The sequence below is a fragment of the Orcinus orca genome, chromosome 2 (assembly GCF_937001465.1).
Source record: "Orcinus orca chromosome 2, mOrcOrc1.1, whole genome shotgun sequence".
Classification (NCBI taxonomy): Eukaryota; Metazoa; Chordata; class Mammalia; order Artiodactyla; family Delphinidae; genus Orcinus; species Orcinus orca.
The window spans coordinates 139,926,247-139,948,158 of record NC_064560.1 but is presented as its reverse complement, the minus strand read 5'-3'; the positions used below and the strand labels follow the sequence as shown (position 1 = coordinate 139,948,158).

At 39.7% G+C, this 21,912-nt stretch overlaps 1 protein-coding gene across 1 annotated transcript in view; it reads left to right on the top strand.

The window, feature by feature from the left end:
• Positions 1 to 21,912, top strand: part of SLC25A21 (solute carrier family 25 member 21) — a 534,325-nt gene that overhangs the window by 204,728 nt on the left and 307,685 nt on the right. The window lies entirely within an intron of this gene.

Sequence of the window (21,912 nt, the reverse complement as noted above, 5' to 3'; positions counted from 1 at the left end):
CACTGTCTCTGCTCTCCAGGATTTTATAGGGGCTATTTTTGAAAAGGAAATCTCATTGTTTAATGGAGAAAGAGCTTCCAGACAACAGGTTAGGAATTTTTGTTCTCTATTTGAATCTCTGTGGCCTTAGAGCTTGCTGGATTATGGGTCTGCAGATCCTTTGCCCTACACAAGATTCTCCTCTCTCTGTACAGAGAGTCAAAAATGAAGATGTTAGCACTGTATCTAATTTACACACAAAAACTTTTCAATTAGATTTTGAGAGCTTGGCCTTTTCTCTATGATCTGTTATTTATTTAACCAATGAAAAGATTATTTTTAGACAGCATAAGCAAGTTTTAAAACATACTACCTCAGCTGGTTGTTTAGATTACCTCACAATCTTCTATATTAATTTTCACTGAAATTTTTGGCTGACTTGTTTTCCAAAATAGTAATATAAGCTCTAAGGTAAAAGACTCCATATTCTACTTAGTTCGAATACCTCAAAGGACCAGGTACTTGGCAAATACTTGGGTTTGAAAGTACCAGCATCATGGTTTCTAACCGGTTACAGCATATTGTCCTCTTATGGGAAACTGTCTTTTAAAGACTAAGAATAGGTGCTTAATAGCAGTGATCAGTCAGTTAGCTAACAAAGCAATGATCCTAGCAACGCTGATGAATGGCTTAGGCACTGACATCATCTAACTCTCTGCGGAAAGGACATTCACTTCCAATCTAGTTGAGAATAACTAAGTCTAAATAGAAAATGATGTACAGTACGCAAAACTCAATCTTCCAAGCCAAATAATTGTAGTATTCTAGAGCATACTGAAAGTATGTGGGTATTATATTTTATACTTTTATATTACATTAGATTTTGTACTCTACTTTGAGGCATGAGTTATCACCATGCAATAGAATTTACTTATTTATTTATTTATGTGGATGAAAAAAGCCTCCTGCCATATCAGTAAACAAAGGATGCTGTGGCCGTCAAGCCATCAGCCACTGTAGCCACCCCCAACTGTGTACCCTGAGGGGATTCAGTATGAAGAAATGCAGGATACTGGTCCTAGATAGTTAAGGTGCGTATCAAAGGAATGATTTCGATGAGCCCAAACTATTGCATCTTCCCATACAGAGAAAAGCACTAAATTCATGAACTTGAGATGTCTGGTTTTCTTAAATTAATAGTAATCTTTTGATGTTCTGACTACCTGACTTTTGTTGCAAAGCCCCTATATATCCTGGCTCCCTCCTTACCTCTTCAGAGCAGCCCCTCAGAGCCATCTGAGAAGCTGTCTTCCAGGCTTAAGTCCTCAGTTTTGTCCGCCGAATAAAACATAATTCTCAACTTTTAGGTTGTGCATAAATACAGATACATGTATTTATTCATATACATGTATATACAGTTATTTATACGTAGATAAGTATTATCCATCAAAATTGTCATCTTAGAATTGTTGCTGCACTTCTGCCACTGCTCAAAAGTTTTTGTCTTAGAGCTGGGTTGAATTGCGGAAAAAAACAACTAATCACTCATATAGTACTTTACAATCATACCTTGATTTTAACCAAATGGTATCCAGCTTGATCATGTTATTGCGATGGTTGCCTCCAAATTTGGATATTTACAAAATTCAAATTAATTCCGAAAAGAAAACTTCATGACCACTGAGGGGAATATGCAAACTAAAAAAGGAGAAGGAGAGAAAATCTCTGAGGACATTTCCAAACGAATTCCTAAAGTGTCTTGTGCAAAGAGAATGTTCCTGATATGCATTTGCCTTAACAAGACCACAACTTTGAAGGAGACAAAACCTGTTTCAGTTTTGAAAATTAAGTAATATCTTTTATCTTTTAAGTAATATCTTCTTTCCCTCTTTGGGAATGATGTGTGGTATAAATAATACTGCCATAGATTATACTACATAATTGATAGTATCTAAGAAAACAAACTTTATTAAAAGATCCCACTTGCATTAGAACATATAGAAAATTGTGTGGTAACATTTTCCTCCAAAGGCCGTCTCGCTGTAAGAGAGAAGTATCAACAAACATTCTGTTTTCTCAAGAATTTGGGAGAATGTTTTATTTATTAAAACACTCACCATTTACTATGTGCCAGTGGGTCTGCAAAGCAAAGAAAATAAGACAGTCCTCCCTCTCTGATCAATCAAAATGCCTTATTTATATCAAGAAAAAGAGAGAAAGTGTTCATTTAAAAATGAGCTAAATCTCCTCCTCCCCAAATTACAAACCCCAAATCTAAACTGTTGAGGACAGATTAGGCAATTGATTTTACTAGGTCAGAAAAATAAACTAAGGAAAGAGGATGGAACAAATAATTAAATGAAGGTAGAAAAAAATTAGTGCCTTGAAAGCAAAGTCCTAAATAGAGAAGTGTAACATGTTTAAGAGGAAATACAGGTCATGTGAACATTTTGTCCTCCATGTGCACAAAGGGAAAACAATGATTTTGAAAAATTCTGAATAACATTTACTCCGGAGTACATGTGATCTGGCTGAGAAGAAGATTTGAGAGGCTGTGGTGATGATTAGCTGGTGGGAAATGGGGCCCAAGGCCTTCCTTGCATCCAGCAGGGAGGCTGGAAGAGATGACTAGTGCTTTTCACACAAGGCTCTCAAAAAAAGAAGATTAACTCGCATAGGTAGCAGATGTGGCAACAAAGCAAGGAGAGCACACCTGAGGTGCAAATCCTAATTGAAACTTGGTTCCTTCCGAAGCTGACCCTCTGCTGTCCCACCTGTTGCCTGGTGAGCGACTCGGCCATTTCCAAGAACCCTGGTTTGAATCAGCCTCAGCCGGAGGGTGAGGTCCTTCTGGAGCTTGGGATAGCAGGAGAGGTGAGATGCAAATCCTCTCACCATATCCTGACCCCCCTTTTCACAGGAACTTCGCATTTGAGTTTTTTTCGTCTACAGACCATGGCTTGTTCTTAAGGAACCGCTAGTCATTTAATTTCAGTGATGCCTAAAATGTGGGCTAAACAAAATCAAATGATATTATAGGCAACAACAGAGAGAAGTCTGAGAGGTAACTGTGTAGTTTGAGCCTTGGGAAGCTACTCGAAATAGGTTAGGGTTTGCCCACTGACGTTTCTCAGGTCCCTGGGGGACATTCCAACCACTCCTTGCCCAACACTGATCTCACGTTTATATGTTCTCGTGTGACATTTACACAAGGGGGCCCACACCACTTGTTGGGGACCTGCCTACAATCATTTCATGGGCTCCTTGCACGTTCCTTCTCTCCTGTGCTGCATGATTGGTGGTCTGCTGAACACTGTGCAGATGTTCTCCTGTGCTATTTCATGATTATTTTTCAAGTGGCCTCTTAGTCAAGGGATGGCAGGTCAGCACATGGAAACATCTGCTCTTACCATTTTTCTAAGCAAACAGCAGATGGCATTGCTGCTGTCCTTTTGATCTGGAGCAAAAATTCCCATGGCTAAGGTGTTGGTTTACATTGACGCTGCCTGGTAAGGGACTGCCTGAGGGTCTGCTTCCCCCAACAGTAGCACTGCTTACAGATGTTTTCTCTGCAACTCTCATTTTTAGTTTGTTTCTTCCTGGGACTCTACTTCTGCAGGGTGTCTTGAACTTTGACTCTTCTTTCTGTGATTGTTGCCTGATCACCTCACTGATATCAGTCATAGTTCCCAGGTTTCTTCCCATTTGTCAGCTGTTGGGGTTCTACTCCTGTTGCCAAAGAGGAGACGGAACTGTCAGTCTGGGTCACCTCAGGATTTGGACACCGGATATGTATGTGCCATGGACTAAACAAGGTTATCTGGGAAATAGCTGAACCACCAAGCCTTTTCTAGGTGCTTGTTAAGCCAAACAAGACCATCTTTTTTTTTTTTTAACATCTTTATTGGGGTATAATTGTTTTACAATGGCGTGTTAGTTTCTGCTGTATAACAAAGTGAATCAGCTATATGTATACATATATCCCCATATCCCCTCCCTCTTGCGTCTCCCTCCCACCCTCCCTATCCCACCCCTCTAGGTGGTCACAAAGCACAGAGCTGATCTCCCTGTGCTATGTGGCTGCTTCCCACTAGCTATCTATTTCACATTTGGTAGTGTATATATGTCCATGCCACTCTCTTACTTCGTCCCAGCTTCCCCTTCCCCCGCTGTGTCCTCAAGTCCATTCTCTACGTCTGCATCTTTATTCCTGCCCTGCCACTAGGTTCATCAGTACCGGTTTTACTTCCCTCTGTATGACAGACTCTAGGTCCATCCACCTCACTACAAATAACTCAATTTCGTTCCTTTTTATGGCTGAGTAATATTTCATTGTATATATGTGCCACATCTTTATCCATTCATCTGTCGATGGACACCTAGGTTGCTTCCGTTTCCTGGCTATTGTAAATAGTGCTGCAATGAGCATTGTGGTACATGTATCTTTTTGAATTATGGTTTTCTCAGAGTATATGCCCAGTAGCGGGATTGCTGGGTCATATGGTAGTTCACAAGACCATCTTAAAATTACCTTTTTAAACAGTTGGATTTGCAAAACTTTAATGTTTGTCTTCCTTTAAGTCTATTACCCATTGAACAACTGTTATCTTTACAAACGTTGCAAATATACAATGAAGTTTCTTCAACTTTGTTTTCTAGTTGGAGTGTTAGTGTGTTGGAAGAAAAAAAATCTTACATTTTTTCCTGGTTATATTGGATTTTCAATGGATATTTCATTATAATATAACCTTTAGTCATCTGTTGTGCTTCTTCATTCTCTAGCAACTTTCTTTGGTAGCGGTGTTTCTTCTTTGATGTCATCAGTCAAGACCTTTATGTATGTCTTTACTTCTTCTTCCTAGTCTTATATATCCTGACAAGAGTTCTAGGAAGCTTCAATTTCCTCATCTGTTAAATGGAGATAATTATTTTCCTTATAGAATTGTTGTGAGGATTAAATGAGATAACGTGTGCCTAGGGAGTGCTTTCAAAGTGGCAGTCATCATCATCTTATTCCTCATCATCATTCCATCATTAGTAGGTCAAGGAGTCAGCAGACACAGCTTGATCATTTCCCTGCTGAAATGTTGGGCACTATTATTATTTCTTCTTTCTCACCCTAGGTCCAAGTTTGATTGCCTTTTAGTACACCACTTGATTTCTTGTTTTATGTATTCCAGCTCTGCATTAATTTTTTTATATCCCTAGAGAACTAAACTCAGATACAGTTCTTGAAATGTTTTTGGTCTTACTTGATATAAATATTATAGCTTTCTGGCTCAAGAATCCCCAGGTTCATACTTATGACTTTAACATAATATAGTAATTATCACATTTAAAGATTTATTCTAATCTTTGCCTTTGGTTTTTAGCAAAAGAAAAAAACTACAGCCATACAGTTAAACCCTCACAGAGAGATTGAAATACATTGAAACATGCTGCAGAGAGAGTCCATGCCTTTCCATGTATTCTCAGTTTGCTACTCTCTCCTCAGAGTTCCAGCCCTTCTGATCTGCACAGCCTGTGATGATTCAAAATGGCAGGCATGGGACTTCCCTGGTGGTCCAGTGGGTAAGACTCTGTGCTCCTAATGCAGAGGTTTGAACCCTGGTCAGGGAACTAGATCCCACATGCATGCTGCAACTAAGAAGCCCACGTGCCGCAACTAAGACCAGGCACAGCCAAAATAAATAAATAAATACATATTTCTTTTAAAAATGGCAGGCATGTACACACGTTGATTGCTTCTTGTGTATCAGGTGGCCCGGCTATGGTAGCTCCATTCAATTTAAGTTTTATGCAGCTACTAATGTCTGTTATATTCTTGCAAATCAGACTTCAAAATGGCCCAGTTTTTAGGGTATGTAATTTTTCATAGCAAAGTATTTGGAGGCTTAGGAAATATAAACTTTTAGAATATTTGGCAGCTGCCTGAAGTGATTAGAAAAAAGAAATAATATGTGCGCCTACTGTTTTTTAAGACAAGTTCTCAAATGTAGAAGAGTTGTCAAAATGAAGGTCTTGGTACATGCCACTCTTTCAGAATTATATTAGCAAATAAAAAGGGAGGAGTAGAGGGGATATTTAAGAGAAAGTATGAGTCATAATTCTAACAAGAAAAGGCAGTCACCAACTTTGTGTGGAAACAATGTAGGAGCACGTCTAAGTCATTCTAGAAGTTGGGATTACCAAGAGTCAGTAAACTTTAAATACTGGTGATTAGTTTACGTAACACTGGAAAAACAAATCTCCTTCTATCTTTCAAACAAATATTTCTGGTGAGCCCATCCTAGTGTTCTTTTATTTCACTTCCACTCAACTCTTTTGGAATTTGTCAAATCTTATTCAAATGTTGCTCTTTTTTTCCCCTCATGTGTAGCCTTAGGAATAAGGCTGTCCCCTAAAGAGGTTTACCCATTCTTAGCTAACTTCTTTCTTAATTAAATACCACATTTGACTTTGTCCTTGAAAATTTTGATTTGAAAATTCGATTTGCCACACTTCCTTCTCCTGCTCCAGTTAGGCCTGATCTTTATCCTCTAAATGAATGCTCTTGTGCTGTTTCCTTTCCCCTTTCCCCTGAGAGCTTTCAGTTCATTTCTCCATTTACTTTGTTTCATTCAATCTTTACAACTATTTTGCAACCCAATTGGATCAATTTAACTGATTAATATTAACGTGTTATAACTTACTGTACTTTCAGTTTAATTCTCACGGTAAAAACCGTTCCTCTTACTAGTTATGTAGTCTTTCCTGAATCAGTAAATTGGTCAGTTTTCCACTCGAGGTGAACTCCAGAATTAGCCCTGCCTCTCTCCTGAACTCGAATCTGCCTTCCTCATCTGCTACTGAACATCAGTTACATTGGTATCCCTCCAATGCTATTAACTCATCATGTCCCCGTGTTTGGTAATGGAACCACTCAGTTATCCTAGCCAGCAGATTTGGTGTTTTCTCCCCCTTATGCTTCCTCTTCTTGTTCCACATTCAACTGGTCACCACATCCTGTAAGTCAGCTTCCGGTGTGTTTCTCTCACTGATGTGCTCAGTTCCACGCTTATGTCACTGAATTCATTCAACCCCTCACCACTTTTATCCTCCTCCATTGTTCCCGACTTACAACTCATCCCCCTGCCATTACCACCACCCCACACATGTCCCATCCTCAGCTTCCCTGCCTCCTGCCACCGCCAATCCAAGATACACACAGCCACCAGATTTTTCTCCCTAAAATGTGGCTCTAATAGTTGTTTATTTCTGCCCCAAATCCTTCAGTACCTCTCTGCTGCCTACTACCTCCCTCCGCAATCACTACCTGCAAGGACACTGGTCATTCTTCAAGACCTGCTCCAGGAAGCCATCCTTGGTTCTGCCATATTCCTTCCAAAGCCTGCTGGCCATCTGACTTTACTTGTTCCTCTTTCTTAGTCCATCAACCTCTATCTCCTGTTATAGCTTATTGTATTGCTTGCTTTCTTTTTGGCTAGAATTTAAGATCCATGAAGGTGACAACCATTGCCTTAAATATTCCTGTATTCTTCATGGTGCCCAGCATAAAGCCTAATACATGCTTGGTACTTGATAAATATGTATATGTTGAAAAATATATATATAATATATATATATATTTACATATATAATATGTATATAAATATTAATCTCCAATATCTTCACTTATTTGTTACTTTTTTTTAACATAATACTCACACCTAGTGTTTCTTTACTTTTGCAACACTCCAAGACTCAGAACCTCCCCTTCCCAACCAGTTCTTATACTTTGCACAAGAAAGTGGGAAAGAATCCTTCAAAAGCCTGTTATTATCACATTTGGATTAATGAGGAAATGCTCAGAAAGGAACTCAGAAAGTTCATTTCAGTTTGCCTTTCCTGGTGAGCCTACATATTTACCTGAACTTTAAAAATCTTGAAGAGCTTTATTTGCTTATATATTTATCTCCTCTGCCAAAAAGTCTTTGAATCCCCACAGGCAGGGACTGATTGAATATATTCAATGTGTAAATGTTGAATATACAAATGAATGTATAAATATAGACTGTATAAATGTAAAGGAAGCTGGACATTTTAACATAACTTCTTTTAAGAGCTCTTTGAAGAGTAAGAGATTAGTCATATGACTAATCTGTAGTAATTTGTTACCTTTACTTTTAGTTCAGCACAACGATACCTGCATGAAAATATTAGGTTAAACTATATGAAACTGATGATGTTTGAGCATTTTAACAAAAACAGCAATTTCACATGGCTCAACCTATGGAGGCATGGAGTGGGATCAGTCTTGAATCTCTAGAACCTAGTGTTTGTACTTTGGATCTGTGTACATCTGGTTCTTTCTTCTCCCTAAACTGGTTTGTTATTTTACTTTTGACTCAGCCTATAGAGACAAAATGCTAATTAGTAATGCTACTTGTTAGTCATTACTGATAATTATTGGATTAATTCCCTGCAGTTATAGGTTCATATTAGTTCATAATTAGTTGGTTTTATTATACCAGTAATTAAAATAGAAAATTAATTGAGTATTTCCTTTTCTTTGATGTTGGCCCAGAGGTATATACATGCCATGTCATGACTCTGACTCAGTAACTTTCATGCATGTTGGTGAATTATGCTCTTAAGCTCATCCATTCATTGACGATTCCATCAGCAAGTGTTTCTTGAGCACCTACTCTGGGCATACCACCTCAAACAACATAGGGCTCCTGGCCTTAAGGAGAGATGGTATGAAAAGTGCCTGGCCTACGATCTTTGCTCAACTGACAGTCGCTGTGATAATCGTTATTGTGATGGTGGTCACAAACCCAACTGATAGTTAGCTATATTTTAAGAATTACTCTTCATAATAAAAAGATTATTGTTATACTTTTTTTTTTTTTTCCTTCTGACATTTTCATGACTAAGGAGAGTGAGAAGAATCTAGAGGGGGCATCGTTAAGTAAATGCTCAATTGTGACAACTTTATAGGAATTCATTTGGATCTTTGCTCAAGGTGTGCAGAGACAATGGGATCTGGAGCCTCTTCCCTCTTTCTGCTCTTCCCCTGCTGGGCACTAAAGCACCTGAGAAGTATTTCCCCTGTGAGAGCAAGGCTCAAAACCTGTACCACCAAAACGGTCGTGCTTGCATCTGCCTCTGTCGCCTGCTTGGGATAGAAGATTTGAAGTACAGAAGTGAGTGTCTAGGGCTTCTTTGGACTCTAATACTGAGCTTGGTTGGTGGTAATAAAAACTAGTGTGTGATTTCAGGCCCCCAAGTGTCCAGTAGATTCACTGTGGTCCAGCCCCTCATTTCACAAAGGTCTTGCATAGCCCACAGGGGAAACCAGATTGTGAGACAAGATAGCAAAAGCTAAACAAACCTATTCCCGTGCCTGGAAAAGCAGCTTAGCCCGCAAGCTCTAGAGCAGGACCCTGGAACACCAACCTTGGGCATGAAAGACCACATATTTATTTATTTAATTAATTAGTTTCTGCTTTGTACATAAGTCATGTTTCCCAAAATTTAATTGTGATTGTTATGAGATTATTCAGAAGAGGAAAAAGCTAAATTTTCCAATATACTTTCTTAATTTTTATACTTTTTCTGATGCCATCCTTTGATTTTTACATCTCTGCAACTTCATAATTTAAAAAAGTCAAGGCTGAATGAACTCTAAAGGCCTTTGTTCTTATTAGATTTATTAATCCTGCTTTACTGAGAAGACTTGACCCTGTGGTTGCATTATCTTGGGATCAGGATATATTTCACTATATTTTCTTTGATATATGTACAGTAAAATACCAGACCCTAAAATAAAATCCCTTGCTGGGCTTCTTCTCCCTGGGAAAGAATACACTTTATGGCCAGATGGAATGGCATCATGTCTCACTGCTGGGGTAGCACAGAAAGGACAACATCACTGAACGCTATCCATTCTCATTCAGCGGAGCCTCCTTAGTTTTGTCAGGTGCTGTAACTTGGACCCAATACTGAGCTGCAGCTCAGGAGACAAAACAGTTGGAAAACTTGGGGAAAGGCTCTAAGGGTCAGTGAAATTTACTGTGGGCAGCTGCTGCTTCAAAGCCACTCTCTGTGCAGAAGCCTATTAAGAAGTAGTAGGTTACGTTCCTGCCGTTTCCCCCAGCATGATGGATGATGCTCTGAAAAGAGAAAAGACTTCCTGTTCCACAGAGGTGGCTTTCCTCTAAGGCTGCCTCACTGTGTTTCTCAGGCTCTCTCCGTTCCGTTTCTAACCATTGAATTCACTGCTCCACTACATTTAATAATAACCTGGATTTGTCAGGAATGACTGACTGTGACTCACCAGTGACTGCTTGTCAATCAACAGGACCTCCCACTCTCAGACAAGGGGCTTAGCTGTGCTGTCCGTGCAGGGGAGAAGCTCTGTGAGGGAAAAGAATCAGGTTGCATATGGTCAAATAACAGAAGAAGAAGTGGCTTCAGCATTTGCTTGACCTCCTTTGCCTTCAGAAGCATTTTCACTTTACCTCATGTAAAGAAATTATTCCTCCCTGGCCTTCTCTCAGGCCCTGGTAATTGCCAAGCTTACTCCTACCACAAAGATTTTGTACAGGCTGTTCCCTTGACTATGCATGCTTTTCCCTCCTTGCTTTGCTTTCTTAACTGCTACTCATCTTTCCATTCTCAGATTATGAGAGAATCACCCCCCCACCCACTTCCTGCTTAGGTCAGAGCTCCCAGCTCAAGATGTCCATAGGACAATGTCCCTTCCTTGGCCGCAGATTTTCAGTGACCATTCAATGGATGTCTTTCTCACTCTCTATGTTATTAAGTACTATGTGTCTGTCTGTCTGTTTCTCTCTCTCTCTCCCCCCGCCACGCCCCCCACACCATTGCACAATGCCTGTCCTCCCTGCCCCAACTTCAGGTTCCTCAAGGACAGGGATGGTGGCTGCCAGTCTCCATCATTTTTACTTCCATTGTCCACTACTCAATGCATGTTTGTTGTGGCTGGATACAGTGAAATTATACAGATAATTTCTCTGTCATTAGGAAAGCAGAAACTTGTCATTATATCCTTTCCACAGGCATAAACAGATACACAACATTCATGGTATGAGGTACATATTTCAAATAAAGTTCTCTCTTACTGACCCTATCAAATAACGGTTACCAAGTGCTGTTGATTGTTTAGGACAGTCCTTTGCTGTTGTATGGAGATGACTAATATAGATAAAATCCCTGCCCTCCTGAGGCTTATCATCTAAATAGGAAACATCAGATAAAGACCAGAGACGAAAGTGTTCACTTGTGGGAATGTGAGAGAATCACAAACATGAAGGAGAGGAAAGTTTAATTCTCGCTCCTTCTACGGGGTCAGATCTGTGGACTCAAGAAAGCTAAAAATGTAACTGACCCTTGGTTAGTGGTGATTTATATAGACCTACAACCCATAAATCTTGTGATTTCATTCTAAAATTAACCCAATATTCAAAAGGAAAAGAAGTCAAGATTCCTTACAAGATTTTGGGGGTGGCAGCAGGTGCATTTTGTTGACATTTGTAGTTAGCCAGAGCTAAGGAGTTAAGTATTTAGGGAAATGAAAATTCACACAGAGGTTTCCTCTTGCTGTATGATTTAGAGGCTTTTCATTCCCTGTGAAATCCCTGCAGGAGCTTCTAAAGAAGAGGTCAGGAAAGGAGGGGAACGCAAGGGATAAAGGTCTGGTCCCCCCAGTCCTCCAACCAGAAGGGCTTTGTGCTGAAACCTTCATTTTAGAATTTTAGAATCCCATTAGAAGAAAGAGTTCTGCTGCCATGATTCGCTAACTTTTGTTTAAACTGCAGAATTCAAGAATTCTTGCGCAGGGCAAATGACAGTAGTCAGTGAATTTGAATGTTGGAGGACAAGAATGTTAGTAAGCTGGGAGATGTGAGTATAATATGTAGACAAAGAGAGATGTAGTCACATGTCCTATAAGAGAAGCAAGGAATTGATGAGATCGTAACACTGATCCACTGATCAGTGAGGACTTTAGGTCAGGCTGTGCTGAATCTACTCCAGCACACACAAGGGCTCTTCTTTGAGGTATCTGAATTGAGTAGAAAGAGACTCTTGAGCAATTCCTTTGATCAACTCGGGAATTTCCTCTAACATGCCTTCGCGTTGCTTAGAGGTTCATTCTCTATGGTGGAAATGGGAGTTGTTGGAATGTCTGGGAAGTCATAGATCGCTGTGCTGATGGGAAACTCCCCCTCTTCCCTTTTTTGGATACTTTCTTGAAATGTTTCTTTAGAGATAGCAAATGAGGCAGAAGAGCAGAGGAAAGAGAGAAGTCACCTTGAAAATGGAGATTCAGCTGTTTCTCATGACTGTGACACCTCTGAGCCATCCACTTTCTTATGTTCTATGTAGTTCCTATCCCAAACCAAAAGTATGTTAACAAATTGTTGTCAGACAGTTAGGGCTCTCTTAGAGGCTATGATTTATTTTTATGTTTAAGTATCATATTAAAATATTATATTAACTAAAATAAATTATATTAAACTAAATGAAAATATATTAAAATACAGTATTTCATAAGAATATGAAAATTATTTGTCATAATTTAATGAGAATCTGTTAGCGTAAGAGAGTGGGGAATAAACTCAGAAGGAAAATATTTCTGGTCTAGTGTACTCTAAAAAATATTGGACTTGCTCCAGAATATTTTACTTTTATTTTTGATAGGAATAAATAGGAATGCTATAGTTCTTACTTGGAAAGTATGTCTATATATAGTGTGTGTGTATTTATATACCAAAACCAAGTGAGATTATTCAAACATTGGAATGTTAGAGATTATAAAATTCTCTGTAAATTTCACTGTCTCATGAGGTCTTTGTTCTTTGTTAAAAATTAAGAAATTTAAAGGTCTATTGACAATCCTCAAAAATAATAAACATTTGAATCTTAAATTATCAAAAATCATAACCAAAATTCACTGATCTGGTTGAGGGGAGATTCATTTTTAAAAGAATATAGCCTAAGATTTTAAATTTAGTGGAATGGAAAAGATGGATAATCACTGTAGAATTGTGAATTTATTATGTTTACATGGAAAGTCACGATGATTGTGATATGAAATAATGATGTCATTTGATTAAAGCATAAATCTGTTCCATAGGTCAGGATCAAAAGGCAGCATTTTCACCCTCAATTTGATCAATTCTGAGGATTCCAAAAGAGAAACAAAGCTAGCAAATATTAAAAAAAAAAAAAATCAAATTAGCACATCTGCTAGCCAATTGATCCCTATCCTTTGAAAGGAACCACAAACATTTAAAACTGACTGAACACGAAGTAGGTAATTGGAAGACGAAGTCAGATCCCAGCCACAACCATTCCTTTAACTTAGAAAAGCCTTTTCTCAATCTTAGAAACATCCACATGGGTAGAAAAAACAAACTCATCTAATCACACAAATCAGAACTGAACTGATAAGACAGATAGAAGGAAATTGTTACCTTCCCCATCACAAGCAAGTCTGTAATTCCGATATTAGAATAGATATGTCCATGTTAAATAGTTTATCTTCTTGAAATGCATAATCAAATTATAGTTCTGGGTGAGCACACTGGGTGGGATTGTGTGATTATACTGCAGGCACTGATTCTACTTACATTTATATTCACTTTTGCTTAATACCTAAGCGTATTGTTTGAGTGTTGACAAGTTACCAAAAATGTTACTTTGTCCTTTTACTGCACCTCTCATGAGAGGATCTTTAAGAGCTTTACTCACATTAGTGTGTTATTCCCAGGATTATTCTTCCTGTTTTATAACTGAGGAAACTGCTTCCCATGGATATAAGTAACTTGTTCAAAGGCTGCATGCAAACCAAGTCTCTAATGTGGCTACAAAGCCGCTCCTGATTCCAGAGCTTGACTGTTCCACCCTCGAGATTAACACTTGAAGGAGGCATTCTGTGATGGCTTTCACCCAGAGAATGGTCATGTGGACCCCATTAAATTAAGAATTTGTGAACATGCATGAGGGATCCACTTTGTAGAGTCCATACAGAAAAGGGTTGCTGAGCAAACAAAGTAATAGAAATACAGGGAAAAAATGGTTAACTTGCTGCATCAAAAGATTGCCAAGCATTTCATCTGTACTGACTTAGACTCAATATGTTGATTATAAACAAGCTATTGATTCATAAATTAAGATGCATATACTTAGAAACATTTTATTGGTATTTGGTTTGAGTCCATGATAATTAGTATTTATGAGAAGGTAGTAAAACTATATTAAGTTAAAAATATATTTACTCATTTTGGCTTTTCATGGATTTAGACTAGGAAATTGTATATGTACAAAAGAAGTCTTGGAAAATGAAAGCACTAAATAGCCTTTGCAAATATAGCAAAAGTGCAATTTCTAAAAGAGGTTTCAAGGGAGAGATGGAGAAGAGTATTGTGGAATTGTGAATGTAGCAATCCTGGTAGACAGGAAAAGCGATTTTTCACTGAGACTTTTGAGTGTCCCTCCGCTTCAGTTAACAACTTTCTTCACAAACAAAAAGCAGTGATGTTCTGTCTGTGATTCTTTTGGATTTTGCCATGTAATGAGAGGTCACCAGGTGCTCCTGGCACTCCTTGAGCAGGCTTGCAAAGTTGGAGCAAGACTGGCCTGGCTTGGAACGAGAGTAGATGCACTTCTGTGCATGTACCTTTGGCAGCTCATTTTGCAGACAGGGATAAAGGTTGTAGCAACTCCATTTTCCATTGGTGAAGAGTCAAAACATGGCTTCTACAAGCGGGTGCAGGATACCAGCAAGAATAGCCTGCTTGGTCATGCACATTGATTCAACTGTTTATTTTGATCACAACCCCATGCATGGTCTTGTATCTCTCTGTGCTGAAGGCGGATAGAGCTATTATTATTATGGTCGCTGCATGAATAATCTATTATTTTCAAATATAAATTTTCCCTTTACTCTGTCAGCCATAAATACCTTCTTTGCTAACATGCTGTTCAGGATCACCATAATCTGGGGAAGGGCCATTTTTATATCCTCTGTTCACATGATCTAAGCAGCATTTTTGCATGGCTTTGGGGAATAAAACAGGAAAAAGGGGGAAATTTTAAAAATAGAATAAGCTTAATGGCTTTTTCACTTATCTTTCACTTTAATATACTATGGGGGGATATGTACTAACCTTTGGTAGAAAGGGGGGCCTATTTTGTAACCAAAAGAAAGTGGAAAATATTTCTGGAACATTTTGACTTTCTTTCAACCTCTTAAATGACTCAAAAGAAATATGGAATAATAAAATAAAAGCTTGAAGGCTGCCAACTCAGGTCTCACAATAACTTTTCTGCCAAAAACTAAAATTACTGCTATTCATATTAATAGTTCTACCCCACTACCAAAAAGAAAATTTCTGGCTCAACCAAAACTACATATCGACTACCTCCACCTCAAATTCTAGAATCAAGGAAAGCAGTAAAATTATAAATTTTTAGAAGTGAATTTCATTGTGTTTATATGTCTAACCCCTAAATGAGACTGTTATCCTTAGAGGCAAGAAAGGCTGGATGGTTACATGGCATTCTATGACCTTTAATTCAACTTTTGAAAAATTTCTTGATTCCTTTCTGGATGAAACATACATTATTAATACGCTTTGCAGTTGTTTTCCAGATATTTCAGCTATTTACTTAAATTTGATGCTATTTGATTGTGTTTTAAAAACATTACACCAAGGAATAGCATGGAGCCTAATAGACAGAGGCAAGAATATTAACACTAATAACGATTTATGTGAGAAAAATAACTTCGGTAGAAGAATAGAGAAAGGACAAGTGGTAGAAGAGAGTGGAGGCAGTGAGCCACCTTGAAGGTAGCTGCGATTATCCAGACAAAGATGAGGAGATCTCACACCGGGACTGTGGAGCTGCAGTTGAAATACTTCCAAGAGGTGGCATTGTTCATAGGCTGGCCTGGGGCTCTAATTCTCCTCCTTTCTTGTTTGTATGGGAAATTATGTCTTAAGACATACAGGAAAGAGGGAACATGTCTGTCCTGGAGGGAGCTCTCACAACTGCTTCAGCATCTAGTGGACTCAAGGAGTTTAGAGTAGGGGTTCAGGGAATACTGCTTACCTCCCCAACTCCAGAGAGGGGATGTGCCTCTCTACTTCTGATGCAACATTTGTGTGCTAAGGGCATTTGTAAGGCACTTTTTCATCTCTGGAAGGGCCTGTATTTCCTTAGCTCTTCCCCTGCATAGCCTGTAGCTTTGGGAGTCAACTGGAGAGCCCAGCTGCCTTCTGCTTCTCACCAGCAATGGAGCAGGGATGGCAGGAAGAGGAATGGCCCCTGGGCTTGTGGGTCAAGACTGAGGCTAAGGATAGTAAGGGGTAAACACCAGGCCTGGTGCCAAAGTGACCCTCTTGGGACCATGCCCTCTTAGAAGATTTTCAGGCCTTGTATAATAGTGGCCACTTTCTCAGCAAAACCTTAGAGCAATGTTTCTCAAAGTGTGGCCCTTGGATGTTCTTTATCAGAATGCCTGGGCAAGGCTTGCTAAAGCTATAGATTCCCAGGTCTTAACCCCAAACCTGCAGAATCAGACTCTCAGGGGGCGGATTTTTACAAGCTCACTCAGTTCCACACATGAAAGTTTGAGAACCATTGTCTTAAACCTCCTCACCTTAACAGATTGCGATTAGTTTAAAAACTAGTACAGTGATGACAGCGTTATTGCTGTCAGAATTCCATCTGAGCAGTTAGGCTGTTGTGTTCTATATTGTGTGAACCTTCCTTTTTCTGATTATTGGCAAAAAGCAAGAGTTACATATAATGAGAGTGGCTCCATTACTTGGGGTGGCTTGGAGAGCGGAATCACCACTGCTGTTTAGATAGGTGTTCCCACGAACTTTCTTGCTTGTTTTGGCTGTAACTGTGTTTGGTGCTGCTGAGCAGGGCTGTGCATAGAACTACAGCCCATAGCTTTACATTTCTCACTCAGGAGGGATTTGCTGGAAAGATACAGTCCAGCAAAGAAACCAGAGAATAATGGTGAGGCCATATTCAGGGAGAGTGGATCAGAGAAGGGAGGGAAGGAAAGGACTGAGGTGGCAGGTTGCGGCAAGGAGGAAAAAAGAACAAAAGAAAAAAGATGGCAAGAGCATGACACCAGCACAGAGTCTGCATTGTAAGGTAGGAAATTTACATGGAAAAGGCATTCTTGAGAATAGAAATAATTATTGATATTTTTATGATTTGAAAAACATAGTATATTAATATTATCTTTACCTATTCTCATCACATGAAAATCCGAACATGAAAATCTAGTTCTGTTTTGTGAAAGCAAATTTTCTCAACCCTGGCTTATTCACTATTGTTATCCTAGAAATTCCACATAGCTTTCTCAGTCACAAACATATGTCTGTGTGTGGTTAAGTGGTCAAACTACTGAAATGAAAAAGGTGGAATTAGATAGGAATAGGATTCACAAGACTAGAAATAGGGATGATATAAATGGGCCAGTGAAAATAGATTATGATTGTATAAACACCTTGGTGTATTTTGGTGTATTTTGGATTAAATGATTAGATTCCCATTTTCCCTTCTAAATTTAAAAAAAGACACTTGTGGAGCTCTCCACGTTAGGCTTTTGTGGGTTTCACACCCACCTCATCTCATTTGATGCTCTGAACAGTCTGCGGAGAAACAGGAAGTAAATTCTTGCCCTAATTGGACAGATGGAGAACCTAACAGCTAGAGAGCTTATGTGAGCTGTTGGACATTTTATGATCAGCAAGTAACATAAGGAGGACTCAAGTCCATTTCTTTTGGCTCCGAGTTCAATGATCTTTCCAGTGTGCTGCCTTTTCTCTTAATATTCCAGGAAAAGATAGATGTTCAGACTGCTTATTGGTCACTGATTAAATTATTACTAAATAGGTACTGGAACATCCATCATGTGTTGGTCTGTTTACTGGGATCAGACAGAGGAATTGTGGTCTAAATCGTGCAGTCTAGATTTAGGAAATTCAAACAAAGATGTGAAGGTGGAAATGAGCCAAAACTTGGGTTGCCCTTCCTTACTTTCATTTTTTTCTATGGGTGTCTCAGGTCAGTTGGTGGCCTGAGCCCTTTCTTCTCCAACTCTTTGGCTTTGTGGAGAGCCTCCCTTTCAAAGGGCCCTTAGAAACATGGGCAAAACTGGACATGCTTGGGTTTGGAGACCTTATTTGTCAGGTTGTAAAAGCAGGTGAAGCATCACCTCCTCCACCTGCAGTCAGTGGGGGATTAGAATATTTAAAGACATTTCTTGGGGTTTGCTTTTAGAGACAGTAGGGAGAAGAATGTCCTGGTTTGAGTGAGTAGGATCAGATACAAAGGGCTTGGGATCTAGCAATCAAACCAGTCAGCTCCACTTGCCCTCACTCCATCATAGGATTCCTGATGGAGGGGAGAAAGGGAGGAGAGTGGGGCAGTTGGAGGAGGAAGCAGTGAGTCAGCTGCCCTCAGGCTGTGTGCCCTGGAAGAGTGGGGCACATTTGTTGTGGCAGCAACACCCACTGAAAACAGAACTGAGCCTTGAATTCATGCCACACACTCTGAACACCCTCATAAGACATTTTCAACTTATAGTCAAAGCAACCATAAGAAGCACGTGACAGGAATTCCCTGGCAGTCCAGTGGTTAAGGTTCCTCGCCTCCACTGAAGGGGGTGCAGGTTTGATCCCTGGTCAGGGAACTAAGATCCCACATGCCACATAGCACAGCCAAAAAGAGAGGCTGTGTAGAAAAGAGAACCCTACTACGCTGTTGGTGGGAATGTAAATTGATATAGCCACTATGGAGAACAGTATGGAGGTTCCTTAAAAAACTAAAAATAGAACTACCATATGACCCAGCAATCCCACTCCTGGGCATATACCCTGAGAAAACCATAATTCAAAAAGAGTCATGCACCCCAATGTTCATTGCAGCACTGGACTATTTACAATAGCCAGGACATGGAAGCAACCTAAATGTCCATCAACAGGGGAATGGATAAAGAAGATGTGGTACATTCATACAATGAAATATTACTCAGCCATAAAAAGGAATGAAACAGTGCCATTTGCAGAGATGTGGATGGACCTAGAGACTGTCATACTGAGTGAAGTCAGAAAGAGAAAAACAAATATCGTATAATATCGCTTATATGTGGAATCTAGAAAAATGGTACAGATGAACTTATTTGCAAAGCAGAAATAGAGACACAGATGTAGAGAACAAACTTGTGGATACCATGGGGGGAAGGGTGGGTGGGATGAACTGGGAGATTGGGATTGACATATATACACTACTATATATAAAATAGATAACTAATAAGGACCTACTGTATAGCACAGGGAACTCTACACAATACTCTGTAATGACCTATATGGGAAAAGAATCTAAAGAAGAGTTGATATGAAAAAAAAAACCAAGAAGTACATGACATACCCCTCCATGGTTGTGTATGGCAGATTCATTTATTTACTGGGCAGCTAAAGGGCTAAGTGTTTGTGGAGTCAATATGCACAATCTAGCAATAAAGTTTAAACAAAGAAGCCTGAAGCAGTATATTGTCAAATCTACCAAGAAGCTGGTTGCAGAAGACAGATTTGGAGCATGGTCTTGTTTCTAGAGGCATCCTTTGGTCAGTTTCGCTCTTTCCACTCCGTTCTGATTCATTTGTGTGGCAGCCCCGTGTAAACTCTTGAAAACCAAGTGGCTTCGCTCAGTGTCCTCTTCCCTCTGGCTCCTTTGCACTCGTGTGTGTGCATGTGTGTCCATGCACATGCATGTATGAGCTTGACAGTGTTATGTGGGCGGATACTGCCAGTCTCCCATATCTGGGTAAGACCTTAATACCTGGTGACAAGGCCAATTTCCACAGGGCACAGTTAATAACTCAATATCTCTGATGTCAGGAACCTTGCTTCTGAACTAGTGCTGGGTGTTCATTTCATAAAGGACCATAATGAAACATACCTACAGGAAGACTTCAAAGGAGTTTAATCTTGGAGATTCCTAAAAGGTTGAATGGTTTCTTAATTATGAAACTTTGTTCAGACTCATTTTATATTTCATTATGTGGAATAAATGTGTGCGCTGATTAAATGAGACAAAATATAAAATTGAATGTTGCCAGAGCTGTAGTCGTCTGTGCTTCTGAGAGTTGTCTGTCTTAAGCAGGAGGGCCCGGGGAGGTGGGTGTGGTTACTTGCTTGTACCTATGGCACACAGGCAGTTAGGCAAAGTAGGACAATGGAGGCGTTTTGACAGTTAGGCTGTTCTGGGCAAACACATCTGGAAATGCCTAGTTGTATTATCCTCAGTAGCTGTTTATGTGTATGATAATGGCCTAATGGCTGAGTGAAAAAATGAGACTTAAAGAGTAATTTCTTGTTTTGTTTTGTTTTGTTTTGTTTTTTGCGGTACGTGGGCCTCTCACTGTTGTGGCCTCTCCCGTTGCGGAGCACAGGCTCCGGACGTGCAGGCTCAGTGGCCATGGCTCACGGGCCTAGCCGCTCCGCGACATGTGGGACCTTCCCGGACCGGGGCACGAACCCGTGTCCCCTGCATCGGCAGGCGGACTCTCAACCACTGCGCCACCAGGGAAGCCCTTAAAGAGTAATTTCTGAAGACATTCTTCGTTTATTCTCTGCTAACATGTAACCCAGTCATGCCCTATGTTATTATATATGTTCAAGTTAGTCAACATTACATTTTATCACTTCCTGTGGAAAGATTAGACTCTTACCTAGCGTTACCCAGAAAAGAGAAATATATTAGCAATGAAACCTAAGCAAAATTGAATATAAATGAATATCATTAAACAACAAGTTCTGTATAATAAAACCATTTTCCTGACCTGGCCAGAAGTCTCTACTAATGCTGATTGTTAAGGTAGACATAATGCATTACATTGAAAGAGAAATAATTTAGCAGGCACATTTTTCTCAACAGAAATATGGCTGTTTCAGTTGGTATTTATACTGGCAGCTGCATTTGCAATCCTAATCAAAGTTAAATTTTGTTCAGGCAATGTGACTGGTTTCTCAGATTTGGGGGTTTTATGCCATTTTAGTTGTGGCTGATGCAAGATGCTTTCTGATCTTTGGTGGTTGTCTGGGAGCAGGTCATAAGACTGTAAAAGCAGGAAGAATCTATAGAGATTACCTGTGGTACCCCCCTCCCCACACCCAACCACCTTATCTTGTAAGTGAGGAAATTAAAATCCACTGAGTTGGGTTCCCTTATTAAAGTAGCATGTTAGTGAGTGGACCAGGACGGGAACTCAGGGTTCCAGCCACGGTCAGCCTGGTGCATCAGCTTTGAATGCTTCCCATAGGCATCCTGGTGAACACTGAGGAAGGCGCCTCTTACTCCCTAGCCTCACCAAGTTGCTGCCCTTCTTTGAGTCTCTGGATCTCTGCCACCAGCAGCACCAGGCCCAGGAATGAGGAGGAAGCAAGAAGTAAGAGGAGAAAAGAAGAAGGGGGGTGATGACCATGGAAGAGTGTCCTGGTTTCTAAATTAATAAGATAGACTTTCTTTGGTGACCGCAAAGCCTCTCTGATGGCCAAATTCAAGACAAGGGCCAAAAATGCTTTGAGCAGCCGATAGCATCATTTGAATATGCATCCAGCCTTTCAGTGTGGTGCCTTTCAAAAACAATAGAAATTTGGATGAAAAACTCTGATTCCATTTCTGTTTGTATGCATGCAGAGACATGAACTTAGGAGTACCTAAGAACTTTTTTGCATTATTTGTACATTCTCCTTACATCCATGACCAAACCATGTGACATCATATGTAAATGAAGGTGTCTATTTTTGTCACTCTAAAAATAATTGTTAGATGATAAGGCATTTAGCACAGAAATTTTATAAATTTCAGGGTTTTTCCTTTCAGCTTTGATGG